The 17,453-nt window shown below is 37.3% G+C and overlaps 1 protein-coding gene across 1 annotated transcript in view; it reads left to right on the top strand.

Moving 5' to 3' along the window:
• Positions 1–3,457: 3,457 nt before the first annotated feature.
• The window catches only part of LOC101973785 (uncharacterized), a 52,209-nt gene continuing 38,213 nt past the window's right edge, over positions 3,458–17,453 (top strand). The window contains exon 1 of the mRNA XM_040279437.2: positions 3,458–3,596. The gene's annotated coding sequence lies outside the window, so the exon portion shown is untranslated. The remainder of the gene's footprint in view (positions 3,597–17,453) is intronic.

Raw genomic sequence — 17,453 nt, 5'->3', positions numbered from 1 at the left:
TTAAAAATATAGGAAGTGTTATGTCCTGAAATACAAGCAGGTCTTAATGGTATTAATTTAATTAAAAAATGAAACAGAAAAATAGGAAACACTAACACTTTTCTTGGAGAAAAGCAGAACTGAGGAAGGAAGTAGGAGTCATGAGACACCAGGTCTTCACTTATAACTGTCCCACAGAACAACTCAGACGGTGTGCTCCACATCCAACCACCTGCATTAAAAGAGAGATTAAATCCATTTTGTTCCTTATTGTGAAAGAGAAAGGTCAGGCTCTCTACTCTGTGGGACTCCATTCTTCCCCAAGTTCACAGCAGCATACTGAGGAGCACTTTGGACTGGAAGTACTGTATGTTCTAAAGTTCATTAGGAGTTCCAGTGTAAAATCTCGATTGGGGGAAATGAGAATTCCTGATATTTGAGCCTCTTTTCTTCTCAAAAAGCCTACTTTGCGTTTTTGACTGAGGTCTAAACTTCTGATTTGATCTAAACTCCTGATGAGATCTGTAAATCTTTGGCCTCAGATAAAAACTGTTATACTTGAACTGTCACTCTTGGAAACAACTTTACCCGAATGAACCCTTTCAATTCTCACTGAAATCCTTTGAGGGAGTTACTATTTTCTCTTAATTGAGACTGTTAAGAACAAAGGCAGAGAATTTAACCAGTTAGTCCAAAGTCACACTGCTGGTAAATGGCTGAGTCTGTTTAGAATCCAAATAGTCTGGTGACACTACTCCATCAATCATGCACAATTTCAGGTCATCAGTCCAGTAACACTGTCACCGATACAATCCAGGATTTCGGAAAGAATAGACCAAAGTATATCATTTCAGCCGGGTTAGGTGGAGCACGCCTGTAATACCAGCTACTGAGAAAGCTGGGGCAGGAGGATCCCAAGTTCGAGGCCAGCCTGGGCAAATTAGTAAGATCCTGGGTAAAAATAAAATTATAAAGGACTAGGAATGCAGTTCAGCGGTAGAGCGCATGCCTACCATTGTGTGAGGCCCTGGGTTCAATCTCCAGCACCGGAGTCGCGGGGAAGAAAAAGAAAACAAAATACCGTTTCCGACCATGTTGCAGGTCAGCGATGAGAACATATGACGCGACCATTGCGTCACACATATGATTGTAAATACACACAATCTCAAAATTCGCCAGACCCCAAATTCCGTGGACAAAGTTTCACACAAACACAGTCATATTACATCACTTCTTTATAGTGCCGCTGGAAGCTTTACGCTCAGACCGACCGGGCCTCCAAGAACCCTTAATCTTTCCCCCCTTCACCTCAAAGAAGCATTATCAGTCTAGGGCGGAGCCCCCTCCAGACGGAACTAAACTGACTGAGCTGCGGGGCTCTCACGGACCAGATAGCCTATCGCCTCCAATCGGCCTATCCAGCCGACGTAAAGAGGAAGTGCCTTTTTTACAGAAACTAATGTTGTGCGGCGAAGGTTTCTGGGAGCTGTAGTTTCCAATAAGAAAGCGGCGGGCCTCTTCAGATTCTTCTCAGTATCAAGTAGTGCTCCCTGGCTCTTAAGAATGGGTTTCAAGGGAGGCAGCTCCCACAAAACCTTAAGATGATCCTCTGGCGCGGAGCCGCGTGCCCTTAAATGCCGCCGTTTGTATTCACACAGCTTGTAAATAGGAAGACCAGTCCTGCCTGGGTGAGCCGCGGGGTCCTCTGGGAAGTGTTACCCCGTATCTAACGGATCTGGGCTAGTGTTGCTCTCCGCCACTGCCACCGCCACCACTGACCTGGTGGCTCCCTATCGCCCTCGCGGGCCGTGCCATTTGGGCGGCGCTGGAGAGTGGACTCGTGGCCTGTGTCAGTGGGCTGGGTGGTGAGTCCTCGGAAACCCTGGAGCATGGAGCCAGGGACTCTTTGTGCTGGGTGGGAGTAAGGGCCTGCGACCCCGCGCAGGTGTCGTTGGAAGAGGAACGCGGTGAGGGGCGATGCCTCTGCGGTTGGTTCCTTGGGACCGTGGCAGTAGCGTGTGAAAGACCGTGACCGCATGGCGTGCTGTGATTGGCATTGCGCTTTCCCTTTTATGTTTAGTTGTGATCCTGGCTGCGAACATGCGTGACTGTGGGATGGAGAGTGAATGAGACACTGCGAGGATGGAAGGTAGGGTCGGGTTTTGTCGGTAGATGAGACTGAACGGGTGCTGCATTTGTTTCATTTTGGTAATCGGAAGTGTGTTTCTATATGAAACATCAATAGCCCCAACACTTGAATATTTTATTATTTTTAGCCTTGTTTTCATATATTAGGTGATTTATGTACGTGCGAAATTCATTTTCCTTACTCCCCTCCACTCCCCAAATCTCAAAATACAGAAAACCTCAGAGAATAAAAATCATTCATAACTCTACCAGCTTCACTACCACTGCCAACATTTATTAACCATCTTTTTGCCCTACCCTTTGTGAATATATAGGCATGCATTTCTCTTTTTACATATGTGCATAATGACTTAAATATTGCAAGCATACATACACATTCTATAACCTACTTTCTCATTTAACAATACATAATTAGTGTCTTTACATTAAACTATTACAAATTTATGCCCTCATTTTAGTTTTTTTTTTTTTTAATATCTTTGAATACATTTATCCCTGTTGGGTAGTTTGGATCTTTCAACTTCTTGCAAAGTGTTATCAACACTTTCCTTATTAGGAGCTATTTGGCACATTTCATAGTGTTTTTTTTTGTTGTTGTTGTTGTTGTTTTGGTACCAAGGATTAAACTACTCAGGGGCACTCAACTTTGAGCCACATCCCCAGCCCTTTTTTGTATTTTATTTAGAGACAGGGTCTTACTGAGCCCCACTGTTGCTGAGGCTGGCTTCCAACTTGGGATCCTCCTGCCTCAGCCTCCCGAGCCCCTGGAATTACAGGCATGGGCCTCTGTACCCAGCTTCATAGTTCTCTTTTTATTTTTTTAAATATTTATTTTTTAGTTGTACACAATACTTTTATTTTGTTTGTTTTTATGTATTGCTGAGGATCGAACCCAGGGCCTCACATGTGCTAGACGAGTGCTATACCGCTGAACCACAACCCCAGCCCAGTGCTCTTTTTTATTTTATTTTTTTGAGGGGTGGGTAGGTTCCTAGAAGTGGAATTAATAGATCAAAATATATGTCCCAAAGAATTTCTAAATTTCTCCAATTATTCCCAATGTAAGAGTCCAATAATATGCATTATTATTGTCATAGTATAAGACTGCCTGTATCCCCACACTCATGATAACAATAGATATTATAAATAATAGTAATCTTTGTTAACCTCATAGTTACAATTTTATTTTGCTATAGAAATTTAATTTTCACATATTTGATTACTATCGAAGTCAAGCATTTTTAAAAATCTTTGTGTGTGTGTGAATTATATGTTTTCTGAAGTAGTGTTCTCTTTTCAAATTTCTTTTTCAGAGTTGTTCTTGTATTAAGGAGTATTCATAGACTCACCATGTATTGAATGCTATGTAGCAGGCACAAGTCCTAGGTGCTTGGAATATAAGCGTGAACAAGAGACAAACCTCCTGATATCATGGTACTTACGCTGTTGTGGGCCACATAATAAACAACGTAAGTAAGTTAAATACAAAATTTATTAAATGGTGAAAAATGCTAAGAGAAAATATAATGTGGGAGCATATTTAGAATTAGAGATGGGAATTAGTGTTTTAGATGGGGGCAGTCAAAGAAAGCATCTTAAAAAGATAGTAATAAAGATGTAAAGGAACAATTTATGTGTATAACTTTAGAAAGGTTATCACATGCAAAGGGAATAAGAGTTATAAAAATCCTGAGGTGGCAACATGCTTGTGGTTTAAATAAAGCAAATGAAGTGGGGAGAGTTGGGAGAAAAGAGAGATGAAATCTAAGTGGAGAGGAGGGCAGATCAGGTTTGGCCTATGGAACGTAGTAGTGATTTTGGCTTTGATGGGAAGCTGTTGGAGAGTTGTGCATGGGAGTTACATTATCTGTTTACACTTTATGAGTAGTGATTTGTCTGCTCTGGTGAGAATGGACTACTGGAGAAAGAATGAAGAAAGGGTAGAGAGGGAGAAAGGCAAGAAGCAGAAAGACTAGTTAAGAAACTATTGCAATAATCCAGGGATATTTAATTGTCAGAAAAATTTCCTAAGAAATAAATTTCCTTCATCAGCTTTTACTCACTCTTCTGCACTGTATGTGCAAGAGAGAATAAATGGATTCTTTCTATTTGTAGGGTTTTGGGATATTGAATTTGTTCCTCTCATCTCTTAGTCTTATTATTACATTATATATTCATCAATTTTAACATCTTTTATGTGGTTTCAAATATTTACAGTTACTTTCATATATATATATATATATATATATGTTGTAGGTGGACACAATACCTTTATTTTGTTTATTTATTTTTATGCAGTGTTGAGAATCAAGCCCAGTGCCTCACACATGCAAGGCAAGTGCTGTACCGCTGAGCCACAACCCCAACCCCACAGTTACTTTGGTTTTGAAGCTCATATTCCTCATCTTTGTTCACTCTTCAAAATAGCTTCTGAGTCCTTTGAACACATCCCCTTTGACAGTGTCCTGCATTTATTTTCTTTTTGATACACACGCGCGCGCACACACACACACACATATTTTTAGTTGTCAGTATGTCTTTATTTTATTTATTTGCAGTGCTGAGAATTGAATCAACTACCTCAAACATGCTAGGCAAGTGCTATACTACTGAGCTACAACTCCAGCCTAGTGTCCTACATTTCTGTTATGACAGGAGACCCTGGATCATTTGGAACATTTCCTGCATGAGGCATGAAATCAGTTTTTTGTGTGGTACCTTGATTTCTTTTAGTGGGAAATGGTATTTTAAGACCACAGTTATAGGGCTGGGGTTATTGCTCAGTGGTAGACCACTTGCCCGGCATGTGTGAGGCACTAGGCTCAATCCTCAACACCACGTTAAAAAACAACAACAAAAAAGAATAAATAAAATGAAGGTATTGTGTTTTTTTTTTCCAGAACTAAAAAAAAAAAAAAAGAAAGAAAGAAAATTTAAAAGCCCACAGTTGTAGTGCTTATTACTATTATTATTTTTTTTTTAGAACGAGAGCGAGAGAGAATTTTTTAATATTTATTTTTTAGTTTTTAGGCAGACACAACATCTTTGTATGTGGTGCTGAGGATGGAACCCAGGCCATACGCATGCCAGGCAAGCATGCTACCGCTTGAGCCACAACCCCAGCCCCTTACTATTATTTCTAATTTTTGTGTGCTTGTGTGAACAGAGCTAAGAAATATTTTCTTTTTTTTTTTAACAGTTAAGATATAATTCATACACATTTTATCCATTTAAAGTAGACAATTCCAAGACTCTCTCTCAAAATAAAAAATAAAGGTGGGAATAGATGAATTCTAGATAGGGCAGAGAGATGGGAGGGAAAGGGAGGGGGCAGGGGATTAGCAAGGATGGTGGAATGTAATACACATCGTTATCCAAAGTACAAGTATGAAGACACAAATTGGGTGTCAACACACTTTATATACAAACAGAGATATTAAAAATTGTATTATATATGTGTAATAAGAATTGTAATGCATTCTGCTGTCATTTTTTTTAAATCAATAAAAAATAAAAGTGGGGCACGATATGGCATGCCTACGATCCCAGTGGCTTGGGAGGCTGAGGCAGGAGGATCACAAGTTCAAATTCAGCCTCAGCAAAAGTGAGGTGCTATTATGCAATTCAGTGAGATCCTGTCTCTAAATAAAATATAAAATAGGGCTGGCGGTGTGGCTCAGTGGTCAAGTGCCCCTGAGTTCAATCCCTGGTACAAATAAATAAATAAATAAATAGATAGATAGATGGATAGAGATAAATAAATAAATAAATAAACAAGCAAGCTAGCTGAGGATGTAGCTCAGTGGTAGAGCTCCCTTGGTTTCAATTTCCAGTACCTAAATAAATGAAGTATACAATTCCATTAAAAAATATACATATGTGTGTGAATGTGTGTGTATATATATACACACATACATACACACACATTCACACACACACACATATGTATATATACATACATACACACAGAGCTGTGAAACTATCACCATAATAAAATTTTAGAGCATTTTTTTGTTTCTGCTAAAAGTGACGTTGTACTCAGTAGCAGTTATTCCCATAATATTCCCTCATTCCCACCCAGCCTAACCAACCATGATCTGCCTTCTGTCCCTTTACTTTTCTTTAGCATATTCCAAACATTTCATAATGCATGAAGTCAGACAATCATGTAACCTTTTTGGACAGGCTTCTTTCACTTGTCATGGGTTCATTAATCTTATAGCAGGAAATATATTCTTAACAAAATAGACATGAGTTCATACTGTTCTTTCTATTATTTAAAATTTAGGATTGCAGGATTTTAACTTTGGAATTGTTTTTGTATCTTTTATTTGCTTACCTATCCATCCATATATATGTATAAATAGATAGTTTCAGGCCAGGTTTAGTGGGGAATGCCTATAATCCCAGCAGCTCCAGAGAATCAGGCAGGAGGTTTGCAAATTCAAAGCGAGCCTCAGCAACTTAGCAAGACACTATCTCAAAATTAAAAAAAAAAAAATTTAAAAGGGCTGGGAATGTGACACAACAGTTAAGCGCCTCTGGGTTCAATCTCTGGTACAAAAAAGTAAAGTTTCAGAACAACTTTATCAGAACTTAACATTCCTACTAAAAATAATTTTACTTTTTTTTTTAATTGGTACTAGGGATTGAATTTAACCTGAATCAGTTAGTTAAAATGGTACTCAACCACTAAGCCACATCCCTAGCCCCTCTTTTGTATTTTATTTAGAGACAGAGTCTCACTAAGTTGCTTAGGGCCTTGCTAAATTGCTGAGGCTGACTTTGAACTTGTGATTCTCCTATCTCAGCCTCCTGTGTCACCGTGCCTGGCTCACATTTCTTTATAGATCTGTTGTTATAAGGGTAGATCCCTCTAGGGAAGTTTAGTCCAATTATTGTGCTTTAAAATAACTAGAAGTAATTTCTCTTTGGTTAAGCTACAGACTGATAAATGATTCACTTTATTTGTTTTTGGTTTTTTTTTTTTTTGCTTTTTAGGTATAGCTTTTGTTTTATAATTATATAAAATATTTACATGGTTAGAAAATCAAATATATAAAAACCAATTATATTAAAGTATATATATATATAAAACAAATATAAAAAGCAAAGAGAGGGCTTGGGTTGTGGCTCAGTGGTAGAGTGCTTGTTTCACATGTTTGGTATCCTGGGTTTGATATCCTAAGCATCACATAAATAAATAAAATAAAGGTATTGTGCCCATCTACAACTAAAAAAAAAAAAAAAAAAATAGGGGAAAGAGAAGTCTTGAGTTTATTCTGTTAATGTCTCTACCACCTTGTTCCTTCCATATTCCTTTTAGTTACTTTTTAAAATTTGTTAATTTTTATTAACTTTATTTTTAAGAGGATTGAACCCAGTGTCTCTCACATGCCAGGCATGTGCTCTACCACTGAGCTACAATCCCAGCCCAGTTATTTTTAGGTTTTTAAATTTAAGCAATCATTTGTAGCTTTCTAACCTTGTTCTTTTTCATCTCATTTTCTCTAGCCTTTTCATCTTAAGTAAATTTGAGGGTTGGCTTAACAAGTTGACTTATAAATTTTTTTTGGTAATTATGATTGGAATTACATTAATCTTGTAGATAATATTGGGAAAATGGGCATCTTTGCCAACCTGACTTTTCCTATTTTTAAAAGTTGAGTACAGGAGGCAGACACCTATAATCCCACTGACTTTAGAGATTGAGGCAGAAAGATTGTAAGTTCAAGGCCAGCTTCAGGAACTTAGTGAGGTCCTAAGCAATTTAGTGAGACCCTGTCTCAAAATAACAAAATATAAAGCGTTGGGGATATGGCTCAGTGGTTAAGCTCTCCTGGGTTCAGTCCCCAGTAACCCCCTCTACTCGCTGCCTGAAAATTTACTCATTTAGTTCACTTTTATGAACTTCTATAAATGGAAGAAGTTTTCTTGGTTAGGCCCTTACACAGCTTTTGTTTGAATTATTTCTAATAACGTCTCAGACTTTTTGTCATTTTTATGAATTCTGAATAGGTTAGTTAAAATGGCACCCAGATCTCCTACAGTGTTTCAGTCAACTTTCTCCTGGTATTTTCTTTGGTATAACTTTTGTCTCCCAGAGTTCTGTAAAGTTAATTCTGACAGGATTTTGTTGTTGTTGTTGTTGGTACCAGGGTGCTTTACCATTAGCCAGGCCACACTAAGAGTTCCCTCTTATTTCATTTTTGTTGATGTTACTCCCATTCCCATCCCCATTTTGTGGTACTTGGGATTGAACTCAGGTCCCTTTACAATTGAGCTATATTCCCAGTCATTTTTTTAAAATTTTTAAATTTTTTAATATTTATTTTTTTAGTTTTATTTTACATTTATGTGGTGCTGAGGATGGAACCTAGTGCCTCATGCATGCTGGATAAGCATTCTACCACTGAGCCACAACCCCAGCCCCATTTTTATTTTTTGAGACAGGGTCTCACTAAATCGCAGAGGCTGGCCTGCAACTTGTGATCCTCTTGCCTCAGCCTCCCATATTACTGGGATTACAGGCATGTGCCAATGCAACTGATGCATGCTTTTCTTTTTAAACTGTTTATGTTTAAAGTGGGGCTTTTTTGTGGACACATATAATTAGGTCTTGATTTCTCATCTCCTCTGCGAATCTTATCTTTTAATTGGTGTATTTAGACATTTTACCCTTGTAATTTTTTGTACCACCGATTAAATCCACTGAGCCACATCCCCAGCATTTTTATGTTGTGATTTTTTTGAGACAGGATCTCACTAAGTCGCTTAGAACCTTGCTAATTTGCTGAGGCTGACCTTGAACTTCCCATGCTCATGCCCCAGCCTCCCAGGTAGCTGGGATTATAGCCGTATGCCATGGCACAGGGCTACCCCTCTAATTTTTATGCAGTTGGATAATATTTACCATCTTTCTAATTAAATTGTTTTGTTCCATTTGTTCCACTTGCTTTTGTTTTCCCCTTTTTGTTTGGTCTTAATTGAAATTTTTATATGATTTCATTTAATCCGTTTTATTGTATAATTTGTACTTCTTTTTAAAACTTTTTAAGTGTTGCCTCTGAATTTTCAATATTATTTTTAACTAATCTAAGTTCACTTAAAAAAAAATGCTAGACTGCTTCATACACAGTGGAAGCCTTATAACTGAGTGTTCCCAATTTATCTTTCCCATTCTTGTTGACATTCCTGTTATTCAGTTCACTTATCCATGTGCTATAATCAACCACTACATTGTTATCACTGTTGCTTTAAATGAACATTTATCTTTTAGATCATTTAAGAATAAAAGAACCAAAATATTTTTATTTTACTTTCATTATTCCTTCTTTGTCTTCCTTTCTTTATGTAAATTCATTTTTTACATATAGAAATTTTCTTCTTCCTGAAGAATTTCTTCTTAATAATTTATTCAGGGTAAGTCATCTTGATAAATTATCTTAGTTTTTCTTTGTTTGAGAAAGCATTTTTCCTATTCATTTTTTTAAATATTTTATTTTTTAGTTGTAGTTGGACACAAAACCTTTATTTTATTTATTTATTTTTATGTGGTGCTGAAGATCAAACCCAGGGCCTCACATGTGCTAGGCGAATGCTCTACCTCTGAGCCACAACCCCAGCCCCTCCTATTCATGTTTGAAGGATGATTTCTTTCTTTTTCTTTTTTTCTTTTCTTTTTTTTGTATTTAGAGACAGGGTCTTGATGAGTTGCCTAGCACCTTGCTATTGCTGAGGCTGGCTTTGAACTTGAGAGCTACCTCAGCCTCCTGAGCCACTGGAATTACAAGTGTGCATCACTGTGCCCAGATCAGGATAATTTTCTTCGACAGAAAATTCTAAGTTGATGGGGTTTTTTTTCATTCCACTCTTCTTGCTAGGGTGCCATTGTGCCTCACTATTTAAAGTTCATTGCACAAACTTTACTATATCTTTTCATATGTAAATTATTGTGCCAGGCCAAAAAACATGAAGCCATATGAGCAGTCCTTCCCATAAATGGTTCACAATCCTAGGAAAACAGACAAATCAACTGATACTGTGCAGAGTGAGAAATGCCACAAATTAGGCAAGTTCATGTGGTACAGGAATATAAATAGATTCTATAGATATAGATATCCTAGTCAAGTGATAAATTTTTTTTTTTCTTTAAGAACAGGAAAGCATTGATCAAAGGAAAGATGAGCTGGTCAGAAATCAGGAGATGGTTCTAGGTATGGGAACATGATGAGCAGTGGTTAGGAAGCATTGAGTGTTTTGTGTATTTTAAGAAAGGCATGTCATTGTATATGGCTGGAGTTTAATTTCTGGGGGTGAAATGCTGCCCTTGTTCAGTGTGGGTGGCTGAACCAAAGTCACTCATGTGAATTTGGGATGATGCAAAATACCACACAGACACAAAATACCTTTTATAAGCTTCAGGATGGTTTCCCCATCTCCCGGCCTCAGGCTCCCCAAGAAGGGGGCAAGAGAAGGTCACAAGAGGCTGGAGAGAGAGAAAGAGAGAGAGAGCGTGCACGTTAGGGAATGGGCTTTTATTTGGGGGGACGCTGTTTCTTAGAACATTCTATTTGAAAAGGGCAGAAGGGGTAGGATTACAAAGGAACAGGTGAATGTAACTCAACCCCAGCAGGTGACGCCTACACCTGGAGCCACGCCTTGTTATCTGAGCTGGGGTAACACCCAGATTACTGAGGAAGACAATAATTGTTCAGGACCCTTGTGTCAGGACTAAAGGTGAGTCCATCCAGATCGTCTCCCCACAGTGAAAGATGAGACTAATAAGGCATTCAGACAAAATTGTTAAAGAAGTCACATTGAAGAAATGTAAGCAGGAGAGTGTTTAAGATGTGTTTTATAGGTATAGAATTCTTGATTAAATCCTGGAATTTAAAAAAAAAAGGATTTAAAGGATATTTTTGAAATAATTAGGAAGATAGAAATAGAGATAATGTATTAAATTTTATTACTTTGGCAGAGTTCAGTAATTTTGGTGTGGTAATGGCAGTATGTTTAGGAGAATTTCATACTTAGTACAAGCTGAAGGAGCTAAAGGTAAAGTTTTTGTTTTTAGAGAAGGAAAGAGTAAATGTGGTAAATGAAAGCAATTGTTAAATACAGGTGAAGGATTTCACAAGTATTACTTGCATTTATCTTTCAATATTTTTGTAGTTTGAGTTTTTAAAATTAGATGTAAATTGGGAGGAAAGTATGCATATAAATGTGTTTATAAATGTGAGCTAGAGGAAAGGAAGGTTGGAGACAAACTATTTTCGGAAGCTTATTTCTCATTTTCAACCTCCTATCTAAAGAAAAAGTTCTGTTAATAGGGAATTCTGTTACTTAATACTTAACAAAGATGAGTGGGAAACTTCCTCCTCAAATGAGAGGGCCCCGATATTCCCTAAGAGCAAGGAAAGGCTTATAAACAAACCTTGGTCCTTTCATTGTTGACTTTGTTTGGAAAAGCCTATTTCTGTTTGTTTATTTTATTTTATTTACTTTTTGCTGGGGAGGGTACCAGAGATTGAATTCAGGAGCACTCAACCACTGAGTCACATCATTCTCAGCCCTATTTTGTATTTTATTTAGAGACAAGGTCTCACTGAGTTACTTAGTGCCTCACCATTGCTGAGGCTGGCTTTGAGTTTGCAGGCCTCCTGCCTCTGCCTTCTGATCTGCTAGGATTATAGGTGTGTGCCACCATGCCCAACTTTATTTATTTTAAACTAGTGATTTTATTATTTGAAGTAAATAAACATACATGGATATACATACATATTCAGACCTTAATACACACACATACATACATCCGTATCTATATATATTCACATATGCAAAGACCCAAATATATATTCTTTTTCTACATATGTTTTTTCCCCTGAAGATTGCCAAATGATATAAAATGGGAAGTAAGACAGGCATGGTGGTGCACACTTGTAATCCCAGAGACTCGGCAGGCTGAGGCAGGAGGATCACAAGTTCAAAGCCAGTGCCAGCAACTTAATGAAGTTCTAAGCAACTTAATGAGACCCTGCCTCAAAAATACAAAATAAAAAGGGCTTGGGTTGGTTGTGGCTCAACAGTAGAGCACTTGCCTAGCATGTGTGAGGCACTTGGTTCAATTCTCGGCATCCTATATAAATGAATAAAATAAAAGCCCATCAACAACTAAAAAGATATGTATAAATAATTTTTAAAAAAGGGCTGGGGATGGGACTCAGTGGTTAAGCACCTGGATTCATCTCTTGAACCAAATAAATAAATAAAATAGAGAGTAAGACACTGTTTTGCTCTAGATACCCATTCCCCTTCTATCAGGACAAATACTGTTTGTCTCTTATTTATCTTGGATCTATATGTATTTTGACTATTTTTAAAATTGTGAATAAGAAGGCTTGACCATTTTCCCAGAAGAACTGTTAGGTTATTCACAATTTTCTTCTGACCTATTAACTCTTTTGGGACCTTCCTTATCATTTCAATCCCATGTCTTGGGTGGGAGCTGAGAATCCCTCTCCCTTATTAGGAATGTAGTAATTCCCGTTTGTTTCCTCATTTGTAGAATGGAGCTTTAATTTTTAATAAAAAGTAAAAAATTAAGAATGTATTTCAAGTCTGGCAGTACTGATCTGTAATTCCAGTGATTTGGGAGGCTGACACAAGAGAATCACAAATTCAGCAACTTAGTGAGATTCTTGTCTCAAAATAAAAAATAAAATGGACTGGGGGTGTAGCTGAGTGGTAAAATATCCATGGGTTCAATTCCAGCACCCCGGGCCCTTCAAAAAGAAGAGGAATGCATTTAAGTGTATATCTGGACTTTGCTTCCTGGTGAAAATAGCCCTTCCTCCCATAACTCTAAAGTTGGAAGTATTAGAATACTTTACATTTTGGTACTTGTTTGTACATGAAATTTTGCTTTTCATATTGTTACAATCATACATATATGTATATCTGCAAATTGATTCTAAATATAAGCATAGAATATAAAGCCTATTTCTTTTTTTAATATTTACTTTTTTTTTTTTTTTTAGTTTTAGGTGGACACAATGTCTTTATTTTACATTTATATGTGCTGAGGATCGAACCTAGAGCTTCATGCATGCTAGGCAAGCACTCTACCACTAAGCCACAACCCCAGCCCTAAAGCCTATTTCTTAATGTGGACCTTTATTAATGAAGTTTTAAAGTCACTGCTTTAGAACATTTTGAAGGGCTGGAGTTGTAGCTCAGTGGTAGAGTGCTTGCCTCGCATGCATGAGGCTCTGGGTTCGATCCTCGGCACCACATAAAAATAAATAAATAAAATTAAGATTTTGTGTTCATCTACAACTAAAAAAATATTAAAAGATTTTCAAGACTGTGACATACAGACATGGCAAATAACTACATTTATTTCTTTTTCTTTCAAGCTCTCCACTAAAATATCAATAAAATAATTTAAAGGGTATTAGATGATAAGGGAAAAAAGTAAAAGAAAATGAAAATTCCATGGTTGAGAATTTATAACATCATTTTAAAAGAAGAAAATTGAACAAAGTACTTAGAACACTACCAGAAACTACAATTTAAATTGCCTACTGATGGGGCTGGGGATGTGGCTGAAGTGGTAGCACGCTCACCTGGCATGCGTGAGGCACAGGGTTCCATCCTCAGCACCACATCAAAATAAAAATAAAGATATTAAAAAAATGGTCAAGATGGTAAATTGAAAAATAATAATAAATTGCCTACTGAGGACAATACTAAAAAGAAGTGAACTATTAATATGACAATACCTCTGAAAAAACTATAGACCTAAATTTAGCAGGTAGAGGGCAACATGGGGGGGGGTGCTGGGCTAAAAAGTGGGATTAGAATTTTTTTGTTGTTTTTTAGAGAGAGAGAGAGAATTTATTTTAGTTTTCGACGGACACAACATCTTTGTTTGTATGTGGTGCGGAGGATCGAACTCCGGGCCACATGGATGCCAGGCAAGCGCGCTATCGCTTGAGCCACATCCCCAGCCCGGGATTAGAATTTTGTAATCAATTATTAGACTGCCAGGGACCCTTTCCACACCCTTCATAGCCAGGTGATTATACTGCTTCTGCCTCACAGAAGTGAAAGAGTGTGGAGGTATATTTTTCTTAAAACTGAATCAGAAAAGTCTAGACTTTGTTGACTCCAACCAAAGTAGAGGATATGGGTGAGGTTTGGGATTGAAGTGGGAATTTCAGTCTATATTCTGAAAAATGTGACTCTCCTGCACTCTTTCTCTGGCCTTCTCTTAGAAAGTGGTAGCAAGTTAACTGATTTTCCTTTAGAGAAATGCGTGACCCCCCCAAAGGAAAGAATTCCAAGAATTGATATTTGGCAGTCCCCAGTGAAAAGATTAGTTTATTATCCCACTGGCACATTGAAGCTCATCCAGCCAAGAAATGAATCATATACACAGACTTTATAGTCAACTTTGTAATGCCTCTATTAAATATGAACAATTAGGGAATCACAGTGGAGTTGAAGAATATATCTATCAGGAAAGAGAAAAACCTAAACAATTAGAAGGAAGAAATGTGAAGAAAATAATAGAGGAAACAAAAACTTTTTTTTTCAAACAGAGCAAAAAGTAAAGTATCTTCAAAAAGATAGAAGATAGTAAATCTATTTAAAATAGCATTTAATGCATGAGAAAGATGGCCTCAATATTATATATGATGTCTGGATTAAGGATACACACATATGTCATAAAGATAGTGAGATAAGAGCAAGAAAATCTCTTAAGGAAGAGAAAAATGAAAATTTAAGGAGACAAAATATAACATACTTAGATGGTCAGTTTAAGAAATGTCATTCACGGGGCTGGGGATGTGGCTCAAGCGGTAGCGCGCTCGACTGGCATGCGTGCGGCCTGGGTTCGATCCTCAGCACCACATACAAGACGAAGATGTTGTGTCCACCAATAACAAAAAAATAAAAATATTAAAATTCTCTCTCTCTCCCTCACTCTCTCTTTAAAAAAAAAAAAAAAAGAAATGTCATTCAATTCATAAATTGTACAGAAGGGAAAAATAAAGGAATTACAAAAGTACAATAAAGTTTCCTAGATTAATATCTACATTGAAATGCTCTACTCACTGAGCATTTCAATGAGAAAAAAAATACATAACTACCAAAAACAAACACAATAAGGGCCAAAAACTTACAGAGGAAAGAAAATTAAAACGATTAATACTTTCTGTCACCATTATTATTCTTTCCAGCAGCATTAGAAGTCACTGGAGACATTTCTTCAAATCCCTGAGGAGAAAGGGTTTCTCTTAGAAGCCTACAGTTACCAAAAATTGTCATTATGAGAGCAGAATAAAAAATATTTCCAAACATGCCAACCAGATTGAAGACGAAACAATGTAAGGCCACTTTTGAAGGGGCTAGGGTTGTGGCTTAGTGGTAGAGTACTTGCCTAGCATGCCTGAGGCACTTGGTTTGTTTCTCAGCACCGCATATAAATAAATAAAAAGGTTCACTGACAACTAAAAAAAAAAAAAATTTTAAAAAAGATACTTTTGAGAAATTAACTTTTGGTGGGTTGGGGTTGTGGTTCAGAGGCAGAGCACTTGCCTACCACACGTGAGGCACTGGGCTCAATCCTCAGCACCACACAAAAATAAAGTAAAGATATTGTATCCACCTATAACTGAAAAAAAAAAAAGAAATCAACTTTTGGACTGTTGTAGAATGCAGCATTGGATCCACAGAATTTAATCCTATTCTTTCATCACTGGCAGGAGCTAAAGTCCTTATTTTATCTGTCATCTGCCTCCCTAATCCTTATGTTTTAAACATACTTTGCAAAATGAGGTGGTAAGACCTAGAACCTAAGGATACATGATAATAGTAGTCAGAAGATTAGGAAACTGTAGGAGTGATGATAGAAATAAAATATTTTTATCCACTGTGGAGCCATGTTTCAGCGTGCTAGTTAGCTCCAGCTGTTTAGAGAATTGCTGTGGTTAACACTTCCAGGAGTAGAGTTCTCAATGATTTTTAGGTAATCAAAATTTTGGTTCAACCAAGCATGGTTTTAAAACAATATTCCTATGTAGGTGGTGTCCAAGTCATTATAACATTTGATATCAATATAATATCTAGGCTGTGAATTTGTTTCTGAAATTATTCTGCTTAACTTTGAAATCCTCCAATATACTGTATTCTCTTTTCTCTGAAGCCTTGCCTATTACCATATCTTGCCTATAATACTTTCTCACCCCATACTCACCCTAGTGACTTTACTTTATACTATTATCTTAATCCTAACTTTGTGTAAAAGGTATTTTTTCCCAGTGTCAAAATAAACTGAGGGGCTTTTGCTCAGTGCTGTCCAAGTATATACTTCTCAAAGGTTTTTAATTGAGGCATCTTTAGGTTTCTCTGAGTGATGTATAGACCTAGAAAGTCATCCTTACGATGAGGGAAAAATCTGGACAAACTACAAATACTGACTTTTCTTGAACTTGTCAAAGAACTGAGGTCACAGGACTTCAGTTCTTTGACAAGTTCAAGAAAAGTAATTTTGAATCTGGGGGAGAACAGATGGCTTGCTGGGAAAGACAGGACTCAAGTTATACTTCCCTAATATGAACAATTCCAGTCGGCATGTAAGCTAAAAAGAAAAAAATTTTTAGCAAATCATTAAAGATTGAATACAAGCTAGTAAGAATATGAAACTACTAGGTATTTGCAAAATTAGAGAGTTTTCAAATTGTAGACTTCTCCAGAAATGTCTCCAAGGCACTCACAGGTAGGATGAGGTAAGTACTAAGAAATTTTTCCTTGTTTTTCTAGCTGGAAATGAGGAATAGTGGTCCAGACCTTCCTTCCCTATCTCCCCTGTAGAACAGAAACTTTAATCTACATAAAGAAAAGCAGCAAAAACTGTTGCCTTAGGGTACTTGTGGAAACTGCAGTTTAGGAAAGGGACCAGTGACAGAAAAGCACTACCTCTAGGGGTAGGGGAGGAATGTGTGCTAGGCCTACCACTACAGCTGGAGGAGAGGCAAGAGTACTTGTGAAAGCCACATACCCAAGGTTCAGAGACCCAAGCCAATCCAAGATTGAGGCTTAGTGATAACTCCTACCTGGCCCAGACCAAGATAATAAGAATCAAGGAAAAACAATAGAAGAATGCAGCTGGGAGGTCTTCAAGAGAGATTTTCTATGGAAAGCAAACAGAATACTCAAAGCAAAGGAAGAATCATTCATTGAGAAAACAAGCATGGCAAACCAACCCTTACCTAAACAAAGATATTAAAAGAATTTGAAACCACTAGTGAATTGGGGGT

The sequence above is a fragment of the Ictidomys tridecemlineatus genome, chromosome 15 (assembly GCF_052094955.1).
Source record: "Ictidomys tridecemlineatus isolate mIctTri1 chromosome 15, mIctTri1.hap1, whole genome shotgun sequence".
Lineage (NCBI taxonomy): Eukaryota > Metazoa > Chordata > Mammalia > Rodentia > Sciuridae > Ictidomys > Ictidomys tridecemlineatus.
This window is presented reverse-complemented; position numbering and strand designations above follow the sequence as displayed.